General features: G+C 36.2%; 2 long non-coding RNA genes across 5 annotated transcripts; both read left to right on the forward strand.

Annotated features, from left to right (window-relative positions):
* Positions 1 to 558: 558 nt before the first annotated feature.
* On the forward strand, positions 559 to 3,381 carry LOC113293743. Of its 4 annotated transcripts, XR_003332524.1 has the most exons (6): positions 559 to 660; positions 759 to 797; positions 900 to 1,086; positions 1,200 to 1,514; positions 1,946 to 2,403; positions 3,076 to 3,381. It is a non-coding gene; the product is annotated as an uncharacterized LOC113293743 (long non-coding RNA). The 4 variants fall into 4 exon arrangements; XR_003332523.1 differs by having other exon boundaries at positions 575 to 797; positions 900 to 1,075; XR_003332521.1 differs by having other exon boundaries at positions 575 to 797; positions 3,076 to 3,379.
* A 913-nt stretch (positions 3,382 to 4,294) lies between these two features.
* On the forward strand, positions 4,295 to 7,844 carry LOC113293744. Its single transcript, XR_003332525.1, has 3 exons — positions 4,295 to 4,460; positions 6,304 to 6,434; positions 7,658 to 7,844. It is a non-coding gene; the product is annotated as an uncharacterized LOC113293744 (long non-coding RNA).
* Positions 7,845 to 17,579: the final 9,735 nt, after the last annotated feature.

A 17,579-nucleotide genomic window follows, 5' to 3' on the forward strand; every position in this document is an offset into this window, starting at 1 on the left:
TCTGAAAGTATTTATGGCTGGGAGTTCTTAGATTCCCAACCGTGAATCAAGATTACGACTGGGATAGTTTATCGACCCAACCGAGAGTCCATGTTTCGGCTTGGTTTTCCCAACCAAAAGTTTTTTCGATTTTTTTTTTTAGTTTTCAGAACCATTTACGGCTGGGAAAACATCAAATCCCAGCCGCAACGGACAGTTATTCGGCTGGGATAATTTGTCGACCCAATCGTAGAACACAAAAGCGATTGGGAAATGATGGTGTTCCAAGCCGTATTTTTTATTTACGGCGGGGAAATAGTGAACTCCTAGCCGAAATCATTTTTTTGATTATTTTTGTTTGTCGACTTAAAATTACTTCTAATGTCTTACCCAAAATAAAAGAATGGTCCCAAAAAAAGGCTGGTCCCAAAAAAACCGTTCCTTTGCAAAGAGCCTATTTAGGGCCTTTTTACTTAAATACCATCGCGCATAAAGTGAAAATAAAAATAATTTGAGGCTAATCCGACAAACACTAGCCTTCAAAAAGCAAAGGATAAAAAGGTCATTCTCAGGGTCGAACTTTCGAGAAACAAGTTCAAATTTTAAATCAAGGTTGAAAGTTCGAGAAGCCAGTTCAAATTTCAAATCGCCAAGATCAACGCAATCGGTCTGGATAGATGGGTGAGGATGCTTTGTTTCTTGAATATTTTCTCTGTATTACTGTTTGATGAAGATACTGTTGTTGATGATATTTGTTTTGCAACTTTTCGGAGCTGAAGAAAAATTATAAGCGAAGTTAAGATGATGAATCGGAAAAAGTAAGTCATCCATTTTATTCTGTTTTTGTTGATTCATTATTATTAGGGGTTTATCATAAATTGGGGGTTTCCATATTACATTGAAAATTTGAAATTTGACAGGGCAAGAGGTAGAGGAGGAGAAGAGAAGGCAGAAGAATTATCGAGACAGGGCTAAAGAACTTAGAGAAGATCAAATTCGTGATTATGAACTTATTTAGGTTTCTTTTATATTTTGCTCCTCCTGGTGCGGTTAATCTAAGGCCAGAAAATGCTATGAAGATATCCATTGAGAACAGGTATGTCGGAGGTATGTCGGTTCTCGAGTCACTTGATATTAGTGGGGACATTTTGTTAGATTTTTGGTATTCATGCTTAATCATACACGCATTTTGTGCTAAGTCGTTGTTTGTTTTTTTGAAGGTAATCCGGAACTTATGAAAAGCACACTCTATAGTTGGCATGTATTTTACTTGGATTGAGGCTAATGTTCAAGAATTTGGGATGCATAGATTATGTCATGAACGTGTTCGATGAAATGTTGATTATAAATCTTAATTATGTACAAGTTGAGTCAGTTTGAGACTAATTTCAAATTTGCTGTTCAAAAGCATTTTGTTTAGGTGTGTTTAAATTCCAAATGGAACAAGCAGGAGAAGCACAGAAAAGCAAGTTACAGACGTGAATGGATGTTGTTACTGAAGTATTGCTATGCATGTGATCCATATAATTTGCCAGGTACATACGGTTTGAGTGTTTCTCAATGTTGATTTTTTAAGTTTCTACTCTTTTAATTGGAGTGTACTTACTTATATAAACTCAACTGTTTTTTTTTTTTTTGGGAATATTAACTGAAATAGGAACTAATGTGGAGTGAATTTACTAATTTAGTTCTTTGTGCATCAAAGGGTCCTCTTTTTGGATCATACGTTTGTTAGTTTCTTAGAGATATGTAAAGGTCTACGTTATGTCTATGAGATGGCTTATACAGAAGTTTTATCCTCGAAATTTGATTCAAGTAAAATTAGCTCATAGCTTTATCCATGAGTTGTATTTTAGCTGCCTTTGACCTAAAACTATCTTAAATGTTTTATGTTTAGTCTCTGTTCACAACTTCTGTATGCAGTTTGTGGATTCTGCGTAATTTATTTCCCAAATGTCTATTACAGCACAAAGGAGACAGATTTCGCTCTTGCAGCACTTATGGAAATACGTACACAGTACAAAGCAACACTAGAGCATATTGGGGTATCATAGAAATGGCTGTTAGAACTGTGGAGAACACCGGTGGCCAATATCATGTTCATCTCACTATTGCAGACGTTCAGATTAGTCATTTTGTGGCTGTGGTATAGAGTCTTAGTCATTTCGGGTTATTTGGTGTAATTTGGAACATTCAATCTATATACAGTTTTTAATAATGACCAATTTTCACTATAAAAAGAATGTCCAGCTCATTCGTATTGATATTGCTGTGAAAAAGATAACACAAAGAGTTGACGTCGGCCACCTAATTCTGTTGTAGTGATTACCATTACAGTTGTTTTGGTTGGTGTAGTGACTGGGCGTGGGATATGATGCGTGAATTTGATGGTAACATTCCTCTCAAGCTTTTGATAATTTTCAGGTTAGTCATAACTTGGACTGATATATGCTTTATTTTGACCAAAACTATCTTTAAAAATGCTTATTTCGTAGCCTGGATATCTCTTACCCATGGCTGCCAATTTCATGATGGGAAATTGAACTTGAAAGTCAATCTCATCTCCAGTACCCATAATGTAGTGAATATATATAAATGAGCTTTTGTTTGTATTACGTTTTTCTGTTTTTGTAGTTCGTCATTATTGGTATCCTGTTGTCCAGGTGTTATAAAGTTAAATTTTACATTCTCTATTGCATTTCCCTCATGGGGCAGATTCTGTATGTCTCTTTTTCTTTTTTTTTGTACCTCTTTCCATGTCCGTTGGCTGTGATTCTAGGGTCTTGGTACATAAGTATTAATGATTATTGTGCCGGCTGTTATACGAAATATTCAGTTCACAACGAACCAAGCACATAAAATTAATCACTTCTTTATGCCTGTATCTTACTACCTTCGTTTTTGAAAATGAGGTGCTCTCATTTTTTTTCATTTTAGACTAAAGATGGGCCAAATTGAAAAGGTTTTTTTTTTTGATCGATAGTAACTCTTGCCCAGAAACGGAGGGAGCGATATCTACGGACTGACTTAATATTGTCTAACTGTGCAAGATATTTTTTGACCAGTTGAGTAATTTAGTTCAGTTGATATATGCAGTTGTACATTTTCGCGCAGGGCTTGGATATGGAATGCAAATCTGGCTTGATAACTTTTTTATGGTGCATTTTCCGGCTGATATCCGAACTAAGCTTGGCATCAAAGTTCATTCTATTATCACATTGTATTGGGAAACTATTTGTTTTTTTTTGTATATGAAATATCCAACTCAGATAACACGTGCAGCGCACGAGCCCTTTACTAGTTCTAGTTGAATGAAGCAAAGGAATCACTCAAAACTGTGAATAGAGTAGGCAGATATTCGTTTAATTCAACCTAAATTGCAGAACCTTTTCAAGCTTGAAGGGTTAAAACTTAGCACCAACTTTTCTTTGATTGTGTTGATTTTTTTTACAAGGTCAGCCGTACTCTGGGTTGCGAGAGGTGGACCCGTAGACGCGGACGCAGACATTACAAAATTCTCAGAAAACTAGGACGTGGACACGTATATACATATTTTATTTATATATTATTTATATATACAATCATGTATTTATACAGCAAAGTCAAGTGTTTCGATCCTAAAAATTAGAAAATGATGCTACATGTGTATAAATTTCAAAGGAAAAGAAGATATCGTTTGTTAATACACACCGAAGGTCAAGCAATTAATCACTATTAAACACATGGCACAATCAAAATGCATTTTTAAAAACAACTTTTTTTTTTGTGAAGCATGAACAACACATACCCAACTAAAGATATACATGATGTCATTTCCAATAACAAAAACCTAATTAATTGATCTAAATGATTGTCTTTCTTCATTTAGTTAATAATAATAAAAATAAAGAAATAAGTTTAACTGAAAATGAGAAAAAAAACGCGTCAAATTCGAGTTATTGGTGCGTCCAAACTAGACACACGCATGATACGCAAATTAATGCGTCGGATGCGAGTCGGACGCGGACACGGCTCCCAAAATGGAGCGTCCCAAAGACAAAGTCCAGCCTTATCATTTTTGTCCATATCTGCTCGTGACTCTTCCACCATACGAGTGTAACACTGTAACTAGTAAATCAAGATGGTAAATTCGAAAATGGAGCGACCCAAAAATCTAAGGCTTACAAGATTCATTAAAAATCTCAATTTTAACTGGTAAATCTAAGGCGTACAAGAATCTCAATTTTCACATTCGCATTCAGATTCTGTTTATTAAAAGAATAATTGAAAGTAAATCTAAGAGAGGAAGCATGTTGTTGTTACTAATAAGTAAGGGAATAGCAGTAAACAGGAAGAAGAAGAAGAGGATGAAAAAGAGAAGAAGAGGGTTTATTATTTTGGTTCTTGGTATGAGCAAATCGGAAAAACACAAATTAACTCTCTACCAGCATTTCTAATATCTATGTTGGTGTAGCTGATCCATGTCAATTTAACACCACATGGTAAGAGAGTTCTTCAAATTGCTGTATTTCCCACTTGTTAAGTATTGCCTTATTCAGTATTTCCTTTTAAGCTTCTGCTGTAGAACTAAATTGATCATCAAGTTTTATATACAAAATTTAAGGTGGTTGAACCCCAATCAAAGGATTAAAGTCTCAATTTATCTGTTTTTAGTTTTAGAGCCCTAACAGTGTTTAAGAAAGACATTTTGGTTAAGTGTGGATGTAATGAATTGATAATCAGCAACGATTACGTGTTTACGAAAGACGGAAGTGATCTGATATTTATTGAACCAACAATGAGGGCAGAGAGTATCAATTCCAGTCTTGTAATGGCTGATTTTGAACAAAGTAGGGACAATCCCTTTTAAGCATTTCCATATAAATAGCTTCACTTTATGAGACACATTAACCTTCCATAATCTTTTCCAGACTAAAGTAGGCACTTGCTGATGATTATGGGTTATATAATTAGCTGGTGGTGCAAGAATTCTATATGCAGATTTGACAGAGAAGGCTCCTGTTCGATTTGGTTCCCAAATAAGTGCATCTTCACCATGTTGAGGGATATACATGTTAAGAATTAGTTGCACTATTTGAGAATCAAAAAGCTCTGTAATAAGAGGCACATTCCACCTTCTAGGGTTATTAAGCATCAAATCCGAGACCAGTGCTAAGAGGACGACTTCAGCACCATCCCTCTCAAAAATGCTTTTAATGTTTGAAATGCACGCCTCAAAAGAGGTGAAGAAGATGAAACTTGTGCTGGTTGTGGGGGTGGGGTGGGGATGGAAGTTGCAGTCGGGGTGAACGTCGAGGTCGTGGTTGAACCTTGCGAGTGTGTTTTACGTGTTGATGGTGGTTAATGTATGATCTTTTTGATTTAGGAATAAATTTTTTCTTGATTATATGGTTCAGCCAGAGTTTACTGTCTTGAGTTCGAATCTTGGTTTGGTTAAGACACTTTGTTTAGTGATCCGGACTTGCTCAGCTCCTCCAAACCATATTAAGTTTCTCCTGACACCAATTAGTGTGTTATAAGGCTTATGAACCTAGTGGCTGTAAGGCTTATCTGTTCCGGTTTATGTTGGTTTTGTTGGTGCCAATAACCCTGTGCCTTTGTTTAGAGAAAGTAGTTGGCTGTAAGGCTTATCTGTTGGGTTTTCCAGACGATAACTTCTGTTGGGGTCTACACCAGATTACTTCAATTTTGTTTTCTTGTTTCTGGTGTTTGGTTTATGCTAGTTTAATTAGCCAATGTGCAGATCAATAATGACGTGACCTTTGGATAGTACTACACCATTTCTTACGGCCACAAAAATTTACACAATTTTCATTCTTTCACATTAATGCATTTGTTCTGCCTACTCAATCTAATTGCTTAGTGTTGACCATTCAAACTAACCTAATCGATATACTTCAAGTAGAGTGCAATCTAATTTATTCTTTTCTCATCCTATATGCACACTTATGAAACAAATAAGAATGCTTTGAGCTGTCCAAAAGAGAAAAAAAGAGTATGGTGAATATGAGACATCTTACATGCCTAGTTGGTAAGTGAACAAGGAATTTTTGTAACACTACTAGCCCAAGTTATCCATATTAGCACAAACTGCGTACTCTCTTAATTGCCCAAATCTTAACTCCTATATGTTTTTTTTTCTTTTTCTTTCAGCTGTTGACTTATATATAGTTGTTGCCTTACAAAATTCTTGCCAAGTTGATGAACAAAGAAGGACAAAACATGGATCCTTTCCTTCTTTTTTATTTGACGATTCGGTTACGTTTTCAGTTTTGGTGGGTTTTGATCAATGATCAAATTTGTACTTTTGTTGAATATTTGCAGTTCCGCAACAATTAGAATTTTTACTGCAAAAGACCGTGCTTCAGTTCAGCTTAACATTGGTCATATTGATGAGAGTGGCATATATACTGGAGTTCTCTACTTTTGCCCTTAGCGGTTTCGTTTGTGCCCAGGTAATTGTTACAATCATCTTGCTGATTGTTGTGTGCAGTTTGATGCTGTTAGACTTTGAGCTAGTTATGGTGAATTTTTCAAATGCGCATTTTGAGGCTTGGTGAGTGAAAGCAATAAGTTTTTATAGTTGTGAACTTATGTGGTATTTCGTTTATTATAATCTTGGGAAAGAAACAGAGAACAACTTAGCGGACTGTTGCATTTGATATAGTTACACATTTTATTTGCAAAGCATAGAAGTTGAAACTAGAAGAACCCTACTGTTTTGTTGTACCTTTTCCATATAAATAAACCTTCCCACAGACTTACTTTGTGAATTCAGCTGTAAACAACTATTTTCATTGAGTGTAAAGGAGTAGATATTCCTCAAGCATGTTGTTCTACTAGATGCTTGTGCAGGCAATGAAGGCCTCAACCATTTATCAACCAATATAGATGTTGAACTTAGGGAGTAAAATAGCCAATGTTTTTGAGTTGGTTGCGTTGTTGTTGCTGCTTTTAACAACAGCAAAAGTCTGTGGACTGGATTTCCTAGTATGTCATAAGCCCAAAAGTCATAATGATGTTACTTATTTGTCGAACACTTTGTCATTTGATGGATTAAGGCTATTTTGCACTCTATTGAATACATAATTTAGGTTGTCAATTTGATTGATGATTGATCATTGATATTACTCTGTTGCACTTTTTTTTTTCTTTTTGTCCTGACGTTCCTGCGTTCTCAAGTCCAGTAGAGAGTAGGGATCCTCTGTATCTTAAATTAAACGAAATAAGACCACTGGGCATGTGTCAAGGGTGACCCAGTGCATTGAAGGAAGTAATCTTGGCGTGTTCCATAGGCTAGTTAACCATGATAAAAGCGTGTAATTGTTAGATTGAAATTATGTTCGACTGAAGCTATGCAAATACCTAGTTTGTATGGTTTATCACTTCTATTTGCTCAGGTCTGACTAGGTTTCATGTAGACGGTTTGAGGACTTTTTTCGGCTCTGTAAGAAACTGCAGAAGCCTTATATGGAGGCTGCAAGTGTAGTCTTATACTTGATACTGACAGGATCTCCTTCTTGCTAATGGTGGGATTGGATACTGTTGAATCACTGTCTAGGATTTGTGGTTAAATTAGTGAAAACATTTGCTGCGAATGGCTTAAGTGCTTCTGTCAGCAGCTACTCACTAGACTTGATATTATAAAGTAATAATTCTGCACATATTTTTACTGCAGTGCATACGATAGGCTGTGACAGAAGAAGAAAGTTGAAGTAGGTGCTGCGGGTGTGGGTATGTTGGCAAAAGTCTGTTCTTTAGGAGAGGTGTAATGTCAAGAGCACCGAAATGCAACATCTTTTTTGCTGCTAAATGATTGTAAATTTGTAATGTTTTTGAAATAATTGAACAAGAAATTAGGCGTTATCAAGCAGATAGTACTTCTCTCCGAAAGTTCGCAAATTGAGGCCATTTAGTAAGAGTGAAAGTACAAATTGAGTGGGGTGGGGTCGTAAAATCTAGAATCAAGTAGGGTCAGCAAGTGTTTATAAAAATGGAGTGGAGTCAAAAGAACGAAAAACATAACTAAAACGCCCCAAATACACACTTTTAGACTTCTGTCCGGCCTCTTCTACCAGCTAGATGATCCATTCTGTAGATTCACATCCGGGACTCAGGAGGCTGACTCTTATCATCACAAGTGAAATTTTTATTTTTTGGTCACACCATATGACAATTTATATCGGCGTATAAAAAATACACGAGAAAATTCAAGTTAAAATGTTCATTCACCACGCCATAGATTTTCCTTGTACAGTGCTTCTCCAAAGCATGCATTTATTATTTGGATACTATATTAGTCTAGCACTAGTCAAACGGGTAACTGCTATTTACAGAATTCGATGTACGTATATTGAATGAATCATCCGTTCGATCACGCTGCTCAGTTTGCTGGCAATGGCATCCATTTATACTTTGAAAATACAAGTACAGTTGAATCTCGATAAACGAATGTTCGATAAATGAATAACCTCGCCAAATCAATAATTTTCTCCAGTCCCAATTCGGGCCAAGGTGATAAATGAATAACCTCGTTTAATGCATTAATGAATAAAAAAATTGGATCCTTAAAGGCCCTATAGAAATATAAACGAATAATCACTGAATTATATATAAATATATACCAAAATACATGATCAGAAAATTTTACATAAAAGTATATGTAGGAATGAACTCAAAAAAAATCATTTATGGTTGATTGTTTTTTTCTTCCACCCAAACCAAAATGCACTGTATCCTTAATTTTATGCAATGCTTGCACAATTTCTGGAATATTTTGCTCGTGTTGTAGAAAGTAATTTTTTAAAGTGACCATCGCTTTAAAATCATTTAGATGACACATTTGGTACGATGCTACTATCATCTGGTTCAAGATCATTCTCATTATTCATTACTGACTCAATAATTTCTTTGTTTGTTGGAGACTCCATAGCTGCATCATTCTCGTTAGGATAGTTCAAAAGATCACATTTCTATAAAGTAAATTAAAACCTACACCAATTAATCTTTGGATTTTTTCCTCTAATTGACCATTTTCTGGTATACTTGTACATTTTCTCCTATACAATTTAACTTCCTAACTGAGAAAATATTGTCTAAATGAATAAATATTCGTTTATCGATAAATGAATGAAATATATAATCTCGTTAAACGAATATTTTTTCTATGTCCCGAGAGCATTCATTTATCGAGGTTCAACTGTAAGCACTTTCTTTTGTTGGTAATTGTATTTACGCCTTGGTACTCGCATAAGTCTAGCAGAAGTCAAAGTATCATAAGTAGGAGTGCTGATATTCTCCTGGTACAAGTTACTAAACGAAGTTGGATGGTCTGACTAAAGTATATATACTCTAAGAGCGACTGCAATGGTACGACTAAACTCAAAGATCAAAGACCAAAAAAAAAGACTAAATATGAGTTTAATCTGTATTGTGACGTTATGGGGAGAAGACCAAATTTGGTCGCGCGTAAAACAATTTTACGCATGAAGACGGGCGGATTTCTTAGTTACGTTTCATTTCTGCGCGGAATTATAAATTACGTTTCAAACGGGCGTAAATATAAATCACGTTTGTTATCGAGCGTAAATATAAATTACGTTTGGTAAGGGGCGGAATCTTAAATTCCGCCCGTTGATCAGACGGATTCCAAATGACCGCTCGAAGAAACGTAAAACTAAATTCCGCCCGAGTTAAACACGGTCACACAACACGTGTGAGATCAGACGGGCGAACATCTGGTGTCCGCGTGATGAATTGAACGGACGGACATCTTCTGTCCGCGTGATGAATTTGTCAGGCGTAAAATATTATTACGCCTGAGACGGGCGTAACCAAAATTTCCGTCCCACTGTTTTCATTAGGGTTCAGGGTTATGGCGTACTCTTCCTGTCCGTCTGATCAAATCGGGCGTAATCTTAATGAACCGCCCCTTCCACCAATACCGCCTCTCCTTCCCAACCACAACCCATCTCTTCTACACGAGCCTTCTTCTTCTCACTTCATATTCTTCCACAGTTCATATTCTTACACAGTTCATATTCTTCTTTGCTTCACCGTCCTCTTCAGTTCATATTCTTCTTCTCCATTCCCATCTACCAACCGTACAAATACCCTAAAAACTCCACAAAAACCCTAAAAACTCCATTATAAGGTATGTATTTTCTACTTTCTTTATTCAATTTGTGTAATAATAATATCATGTATTGTATTTTTTGTTCGAATTTATTTAGGGTTTTTACGTTGAAAATTGAATCAGACTTTATTACTAATTGGATATTCATATTGGGTTAATCAAATCTTATTAAAATTGGGTTAATCACATCTTAATCCAATAGTATGTTAATGTTATTACTTTTGTTACTGTTTCGTAATTTAATTTAATTTTTGTTTTATTTAATAGTTATAAATATTAATAATTGGATAATTATTTTTTGTTAATTTAGTTACGTGATTTAATTTAATATATTTTTTTTAATTTAATTTCGTAATTTAATTTATTTTTTTGTTAATTATAAATAGTTATAAATATAGTTAATTGGATAATTATTTTTTGTTAATTTAGTTACGTGATTTAATTTATCTTTTTGTTAATTTAGTTTCGTATTTTAATTGAATTTTTTTTAATTAAAATAGTTATAAATATAGTTAATTGGATAATTATTTTTTTGGTTAAATTTATGTTTATGGAATTTTATGATGTTGAAATTTTGTTCGGTTAAATTTATGTCTATTATGGTTCGTGGATTGGTCTTTTAATTATGAAATTGTATTTAACATGTTTGTGCGTAGAATGAACAAGTTTATATCGAGGTTTAGTGGTCGCCAAAAGACCAACAAGAGACAAAAATCTACCGAAGCTGATTACAACTTAATCTCTACCGGTCAAATTGAGGAGGTCGACGTCCCCGGGTTAGGGAGGTTTCCTATAGTGGAAGATGATAAGCCGCACGCTACTGAAGACATTACATTTTCAGACGCACCAACATTTAAGTTTAAACATCGTGGATGTCTGGCATCGGTAATTCATTATTATAAATTTATTTCAATACATTGTCCTAGAGTTAAATATTTGATTGAAAAAGCGGGGTGGGAAAAATTGTTGAACATAGAGTGTAGCGTTACCCAACATGCCGTTGTTGATTATATTGTTGAGAGGTTTTGGGATACAACCAACACGTTCCATTTTCCATTTGGTGAGATGGGGTTCACGCCATTAGATTGGGTCATGTTAACTGGACTGAGTATCGGTGATGGTTATGTAGTTCCGTATGATTCGAGCCTATACCAATTTGACTATGTCCGTGAGAAGATTTTTCCGGATATCACACAGGGAACAAGAGGCGCGTCGTGGATATCAAACTCAATTACAATTACATATTTAAGCTCATACTTCAAAGAAGATAAGTTGGTGGCGGCTAATGAAGATTCTCTCCTCGCCCATAGAATAGCAATTGCCTTTTTTATGTATGTTTTGGGTCAATTTTTCTTTCCTAATGCAAAGAACTATATTGATGCTGGATGGTTAGCTGCTTTCGAAGAAATTGATAAAATACAAGACCTTGACTGGGGCGGTAGTGCCTTTTCGAGATTGTATGCAGGTCTCCGACAAGCTTGTAGGAAACAACAGAAGGCACTAAGCGGGCCCTTCCAAATATTAGAGGTATTTTGGTAATCGATTTTATTTTAATTTTCAACGTAAAGTATATTTTCATTTAAGTTTATTTCCTTGGATATATTAATTTGATTCATTAATTTTATGGACTAGTTTTGGGGGTATGAATACCTAGGCATATGTCGACCAGACATCTCAATGACCGGTAATGAACAGAAATGGCCTGTAATTTCCAGATGGAATGGAAGGAGGTGTCAGAATGATATTATTCGTTGTAGGATTTTACTGAATCAGCTGACGATTGACCAAGTGACATGGCACCCATGGGAATCATACACCGACGTCCTCAGTTCTGAGATGGGAAAGTCTGCTAGGAAGCTGTCGGACTCGAGATGGATATTTTCTTGGAATGGCGTTGTGAGTTAGACATGATTTTTTATATTATATCATTAATATTAATCGTCAATAACATAGTTTTTTATTTTTCGTTATTTATCTAATTAATAACGTACTCACTACAATTATATTCCCTTTTTGGTTATACAGCATAATGTTTATTTAGGAGAAAGATGTTGGAGGCAAAACCATCCCTCGTTTGCTGTTCCCATGAAACTACATGTAATTATTGGGCATTTGGGTGATGACCAAGCAAAACTCCTGCTAGCGGACGGTTTTGTTGATGCAACCGAGGTGGTGCAAGTTGTGCAGTATGAAGTATATTTAGAGTATTGGAAAAAGGTTACTAATTTCAGAAAATATGTGACACATCCTGATTGGGAGGTCCAAACATTTGGGTACAGCGGTGACTTCTATTCTACCGAACTTGGAAAACCAGATGAACATGTTCTTATTCCACCGCAACAACAATTATCGCCCGTAAGTGTTCGTTCAACTTTACATTGCTAATTCCAAAAAAAAAAAAATCTCATCTATCTCATTTTTTCATGACAGGGCGATAGTTATGCATTATTCCAAGAATATGCTGATTTTACTAAACAATTTCGAGATTTTACATTACGAGAAACGAAAGATAGGATGGAGTGTCTATTAGCGAAAGATGAACTTATAGGAAACCAGAATAATAAGATCACGGAATTGGAGTATCAACTGTCTCTTTTCCGAACGCCACACACCATCCAACCTTCCATTGGATTCGGCGCCTTTTCCCCCACATTGCCACCACAAGTGTGGAGTTCTATGAGTCAAGGATCATCTTCAACGTCCTCGGTCAGGCCCATTCCGAGAACGGCTTTTATCCCACCGCGATCGGCGCCTCCGGATACGGGAAATGTTTAGCCTGTGATGACTATTTATATGGTTTAGCTTTGAATTTATTATGTTATTTATCTTTGTTATGTGTAGTCATACTAGACATTTATTATGTTATTTATCTTTGTTATGTGTAGTCAGCGAGTAGTCATTTCAATACTCAATCAAATTTCTATCAAATTTCAGCGAGTGGTTATTTGAATCCTTTATCAAATTTCAGCGAGTAGTCATTTCATAGGCAATCAAATTTCAGCGAGTAGTCATTTCAATAGGCAATCAAATTTCAGCGAGTAGTCAGTTCAATACTTTATCAAATTTCTATCAAATTTCAGCGAGTAGTTATTTGAATACTTTATCAAATTTCACCGACTAGTCATTTCAATACGACAAACACCTCACTACAAAATTTGTCAAATACTTTATATTTATTTATTTATTAATCCTGATGGAAAATGGAAGCATGTGATCTCCGTCACTCACTCTATAAATACCAACACACCTCTTTTTACAATCACACACTTATTCTATTCGGATAGAATATGGAAGCATATGAGAATACCGCTCACTATTGTTCTTCTGTTTCATCTTCTTCTTCTTCTTCTAATAGTAGTTTTTATTCCTCGGATGATGATTCAATAGCAATTATGCAAAATAACATGGCCGTTAGTATGGGAGTCCTTGTTACCAATTCTAAATGGCCTCAAACTCGTATCAAAATACCAAGAGATCGTGAGACTGGTGCTGAACTTCTGTGGAACGACTATTTTTCTCCGTATCCAAACCAACCACCTAATGTTTTTCGCAGAAGATTCAGGATGCGTCGACAATTGTTTAACAGAATAGTGGAAGGTGTTACAGCCGAAGACAGATTTTGTGCAAAGGCCCGATGCGTGTGGAGTTTTAGGATTAAACCCTCATCAAAAAGTAACTGCAGCGGTGCGAATGTTAGCTTATGGATGTGCGGCAGATGCAATAGACGAGTACTTACGCATAGGCGAAACCACGGTGTTGGAAGCAACTCGGAGGTTCTGCAAGTCGATTGTCAATGTGTATGGGAAAGAATATTTGCGTGAACCTACGGCTGGTGATGTTGAGTTGTTGCTCAACCAAAACAAAGATAGAGGATTTCCAGGGATGATAGGTAGCCTAGATTGCATGCATTGGAAATGGGATAAATGTCCATCTGCCGAATCAGGGGCTTACACCGCGTATAAAGGGAGCGAAAGTATCGTGTTGGAGGCGGTGGTGTCGTATGATCTATGGTTTTGGCATGCATTTTTTGGTATGCCAGGCTCTAACAACGATATTAATGTGATGAACCGTTCATATGTTTTTCGAAGTCTGGTCACGGGAAAAGCACCACCGGTGAACTATGTGGTAAACGGTCATTCTTATGACATGCCGTATTATCTAGGTGATGGAATATATCCAGAAATTGCTACTATTAATGGCGTTTAAACATCCGCTTGGTAGGAAAAAAGAGATATTTTCAGCGATGCAAGAGGGTGCAAGAAAAGACGTAGAGCGGGGATTTGGTGTACTTCAACAACAGTTTGGAATCATCAAACAACCTGCTAGAATGTGGAATCCAGATGTGCTTGCCTATATCATGAAAACGTGTATTATCTTACATAATATGATAGTCGAGGATGAGCGTCTACCCGGTGAATGGCCACATGTTTATGATCATCGTAGCAACCCGACACCGGTTAATATATTAAGAGGCAACAGTGAGGAGTTTTCCCAAATTAGAGCTGAGCAACGCCGACGTCATATGCGCAGCAAAGATAGGCATATTCGCTTGCGCGATGACTTAATCGAACATATATGGGCAGAATATGGGAATTAAAAGGTTGGAGACGAGGACAAAATATTGGAATTAAATGTTGTTTCCCATATGAAAAAATTATGTGATTTTATTTTAACGAATAATTTTATTGAAATGTATTAACTCTATTTCATATACTCATCACTTGGTAAATTAAAGTAAGATGTTACAAAATAAGTTAAAGTTGATTAAATTAAATGAAGATAAAATTAAATCCCAAATATTACATAATAATACGACTAATGACAAAATTAATACATATTAAAACGTAAATAAACTACTAAAACTATTATCACTTATTATTAGACTTAATACTTAAGGTTCGAACTATCCCGTTTTGACGATTATAATTGGCTCCTTTTGTCCCGTACTATTAAAGCCTTTCGAAGTTCGAAGTACTCCTTTTGTACATGATCCAATTTGGAAAGATCCATCATCATGATGCGAAATTCATCGTCTGCGACCTCCTTGGCTATTTTAGCCGCATGCTCAGCTTGTTTTTGTGCAAACTCGGCCTTTTTTGTTCCATCTTGAATCTTGATTGTTCCCGGTAATGAGAATTGAAATTTTCTTGCTGTGTAATAATTATTCCCATCAATTCCTCTTGGCTCGTGGATTTCTCTCGCCCGGTTTTCTTCAGTCGTTTAGCTGCTTTTTTTCCCATCTGACGAAGGTATGTATTCTCTATGTCTCCTTTATCTGTGTCGTTACCGGACTCGACTTGAGTGCCATCTTCCTCGGTATTCACGCTACTATCCAAATCGTGCGTCGTATCAAAAACAAAAGTCGATCGACGATTATATTTTATATTTTCTATGACAATTGGGTAGCACTCTTCGTGCCTAAATTTTCTTCCATGATTGCATTCCTTAAACCGTTTGTTTACTTCTTCGAGCTGTTAATGTTTTTAAAAACAATTAGGTTCATGGGCATCTCAATATTAGAAAATAATTGTTTCAAAACAGAGAGAATACTCACGGTCATTTCCGGACCCCATCCCGTATGATATTCACCTTCCACTTCCGCCTGTTTTGCCGAAAACAACGCCACTTCTTTACTTATTCCCTGATATCGTTTTTTCCAGGAACTCCAAGACCGCTCTGGTTTATCCGGTAAATGAGCTTCAATATCATCCTTGATACGAGTCCACAACGCAATCTCTGATTGATCGGCTCCAACGCCGGGATCTTGAGATATTGATAAATGAATTTTACACATCGTGACATCTTCGATTGTCGTAAAATTTGGACCTCTTGCTATTCGTGGTGTTGACATTAAAAACGATTCGATGAAAATTTTCAAAATGATTTGAAATATGGAAAACTATTTTTTCTTCCTGATACTATTTTTTTCTTGCCGAATACAAACGAATGATATGAAAATGTGAAAGGAATTCATCTGGTATATATAGGTATAAAATAAACCCGTTATTAACATTCAATTTCAAACGTTCGAAAGATATAAATATCTTACCAACGGTCAAAAATCTGCTACGCAATCTCCAACGCCAACGTTCGAAAAATTTATCATTCTAACGTTCGAAAATTTCATTTCATGTTTCATAATTTTGCTCAGGCGTAAAAAAAAAAGTCCGTTTGAGAGGGGCGGAATTTTGGTGTCCGCCCCAGAGAGGCGGAATTTTGGTGTCCGCCCCAGACAGGCGGAAATTTGGTGTCCGCCTGGCAACACGCGGAATTCTTCTGTCCGTCCCATCAGGCGTAAATTTATGTTCCGCCCGCAACAAACGTAAATTTAAATTCCGCCCCACCAACATACGTAAATTTGGTTTACGCCCGTTAACAAGCGTACTTTAAATTTACGCCCAGCATCAAGCGTAATTTAAATTTACGCCCGACTATATTAGAATTTGGGATTTGGTCGCGACCATATTTGGTCTGGAATTTGATCTTTGGTCCAAATTTGATCTTTACTCCGTCCCACTGTGTTACGATCTCATCCCATAAATTTGGTTATACTCGCCCACTGTGGATGCTCTAAGACATAGAAACCTTAGAAGTTAGAATATGAACTAGTCATCACCCTGCATGCCTGCACTTTGATTAGGTTTTTCTAATTGGAGATCATGGTGCTGATAAACCAAGACCTTAGAGGATCACGAGGGGAGGATAGAAACAGTGAATTACCTGAACACCTTATCCAGTTCATTTTCAGTTTTCTTCCGACCCAATCCGTCGTTTCTACGAGCGTTTTATCTAAACATTGGAGGTACTTTTGGAAATCATTACCTGTTATTGATCTTCGTCAAGTGAAATTTTCGATCGAGGAAGCTGACCTGTAGGAACAGAGAATTATGAATTTTGTCGACAGAAAGCTCTCTCTTCACTACGAGGCAGGAGATATAAATAAATTCTATATTGACACTAATAATACGTTTGAACCTGAATGGGAAAAGCTTGAAGAATGGCTATCTGCATTGTTTACAAGGCATAATCTAGAAGAGTTTGTTTTCACCGGAGAAGATTGGCCAGATGACGACTTCCTTCCTTCATGTGGGAGATATGCATCACTGGTTATTCTGGAGTTAGATACGTGGAGGCCAGTTTATCTTCCTGATGCGATAAATTTTCCGAATCTCAAGATCTGCCGGCTTACGCATGCTAACCTGTATACGTATTCTGAAGATCCAACTACACAGTTTTTTTCTAACCTCCCTGTTCTTGAAGAATTGGAGTTGGAGGACTGTATGTTGAACATATCTGATCAATTGATAATTTCGGCTCCTGCTTTGAAATACCTGTTCATCACTGGTCCTAGTGAAGCCATAGTAGATTATTTTGATGGTTACTCACCCATATATTTGTTTAAGATTAACATTTTCGCACCAAATCTACTGTCCCTCAGATATGTCGAAAATCTTAGAAGTGATTT

This window comes from Papaver somniferum, chromosome 7, assembly GCF_003573695.1.
Source record: "Papaver somniferum cultivar HN1 chromosome 7, ASM357369v1, whole genome shotgun sequence".
NCBI lineage: Eukaryota > Viridiplantae > Streptophyta > Magnoliopsida > Ranunculales > Papaveraceae > Papaver > Papaver somniferum.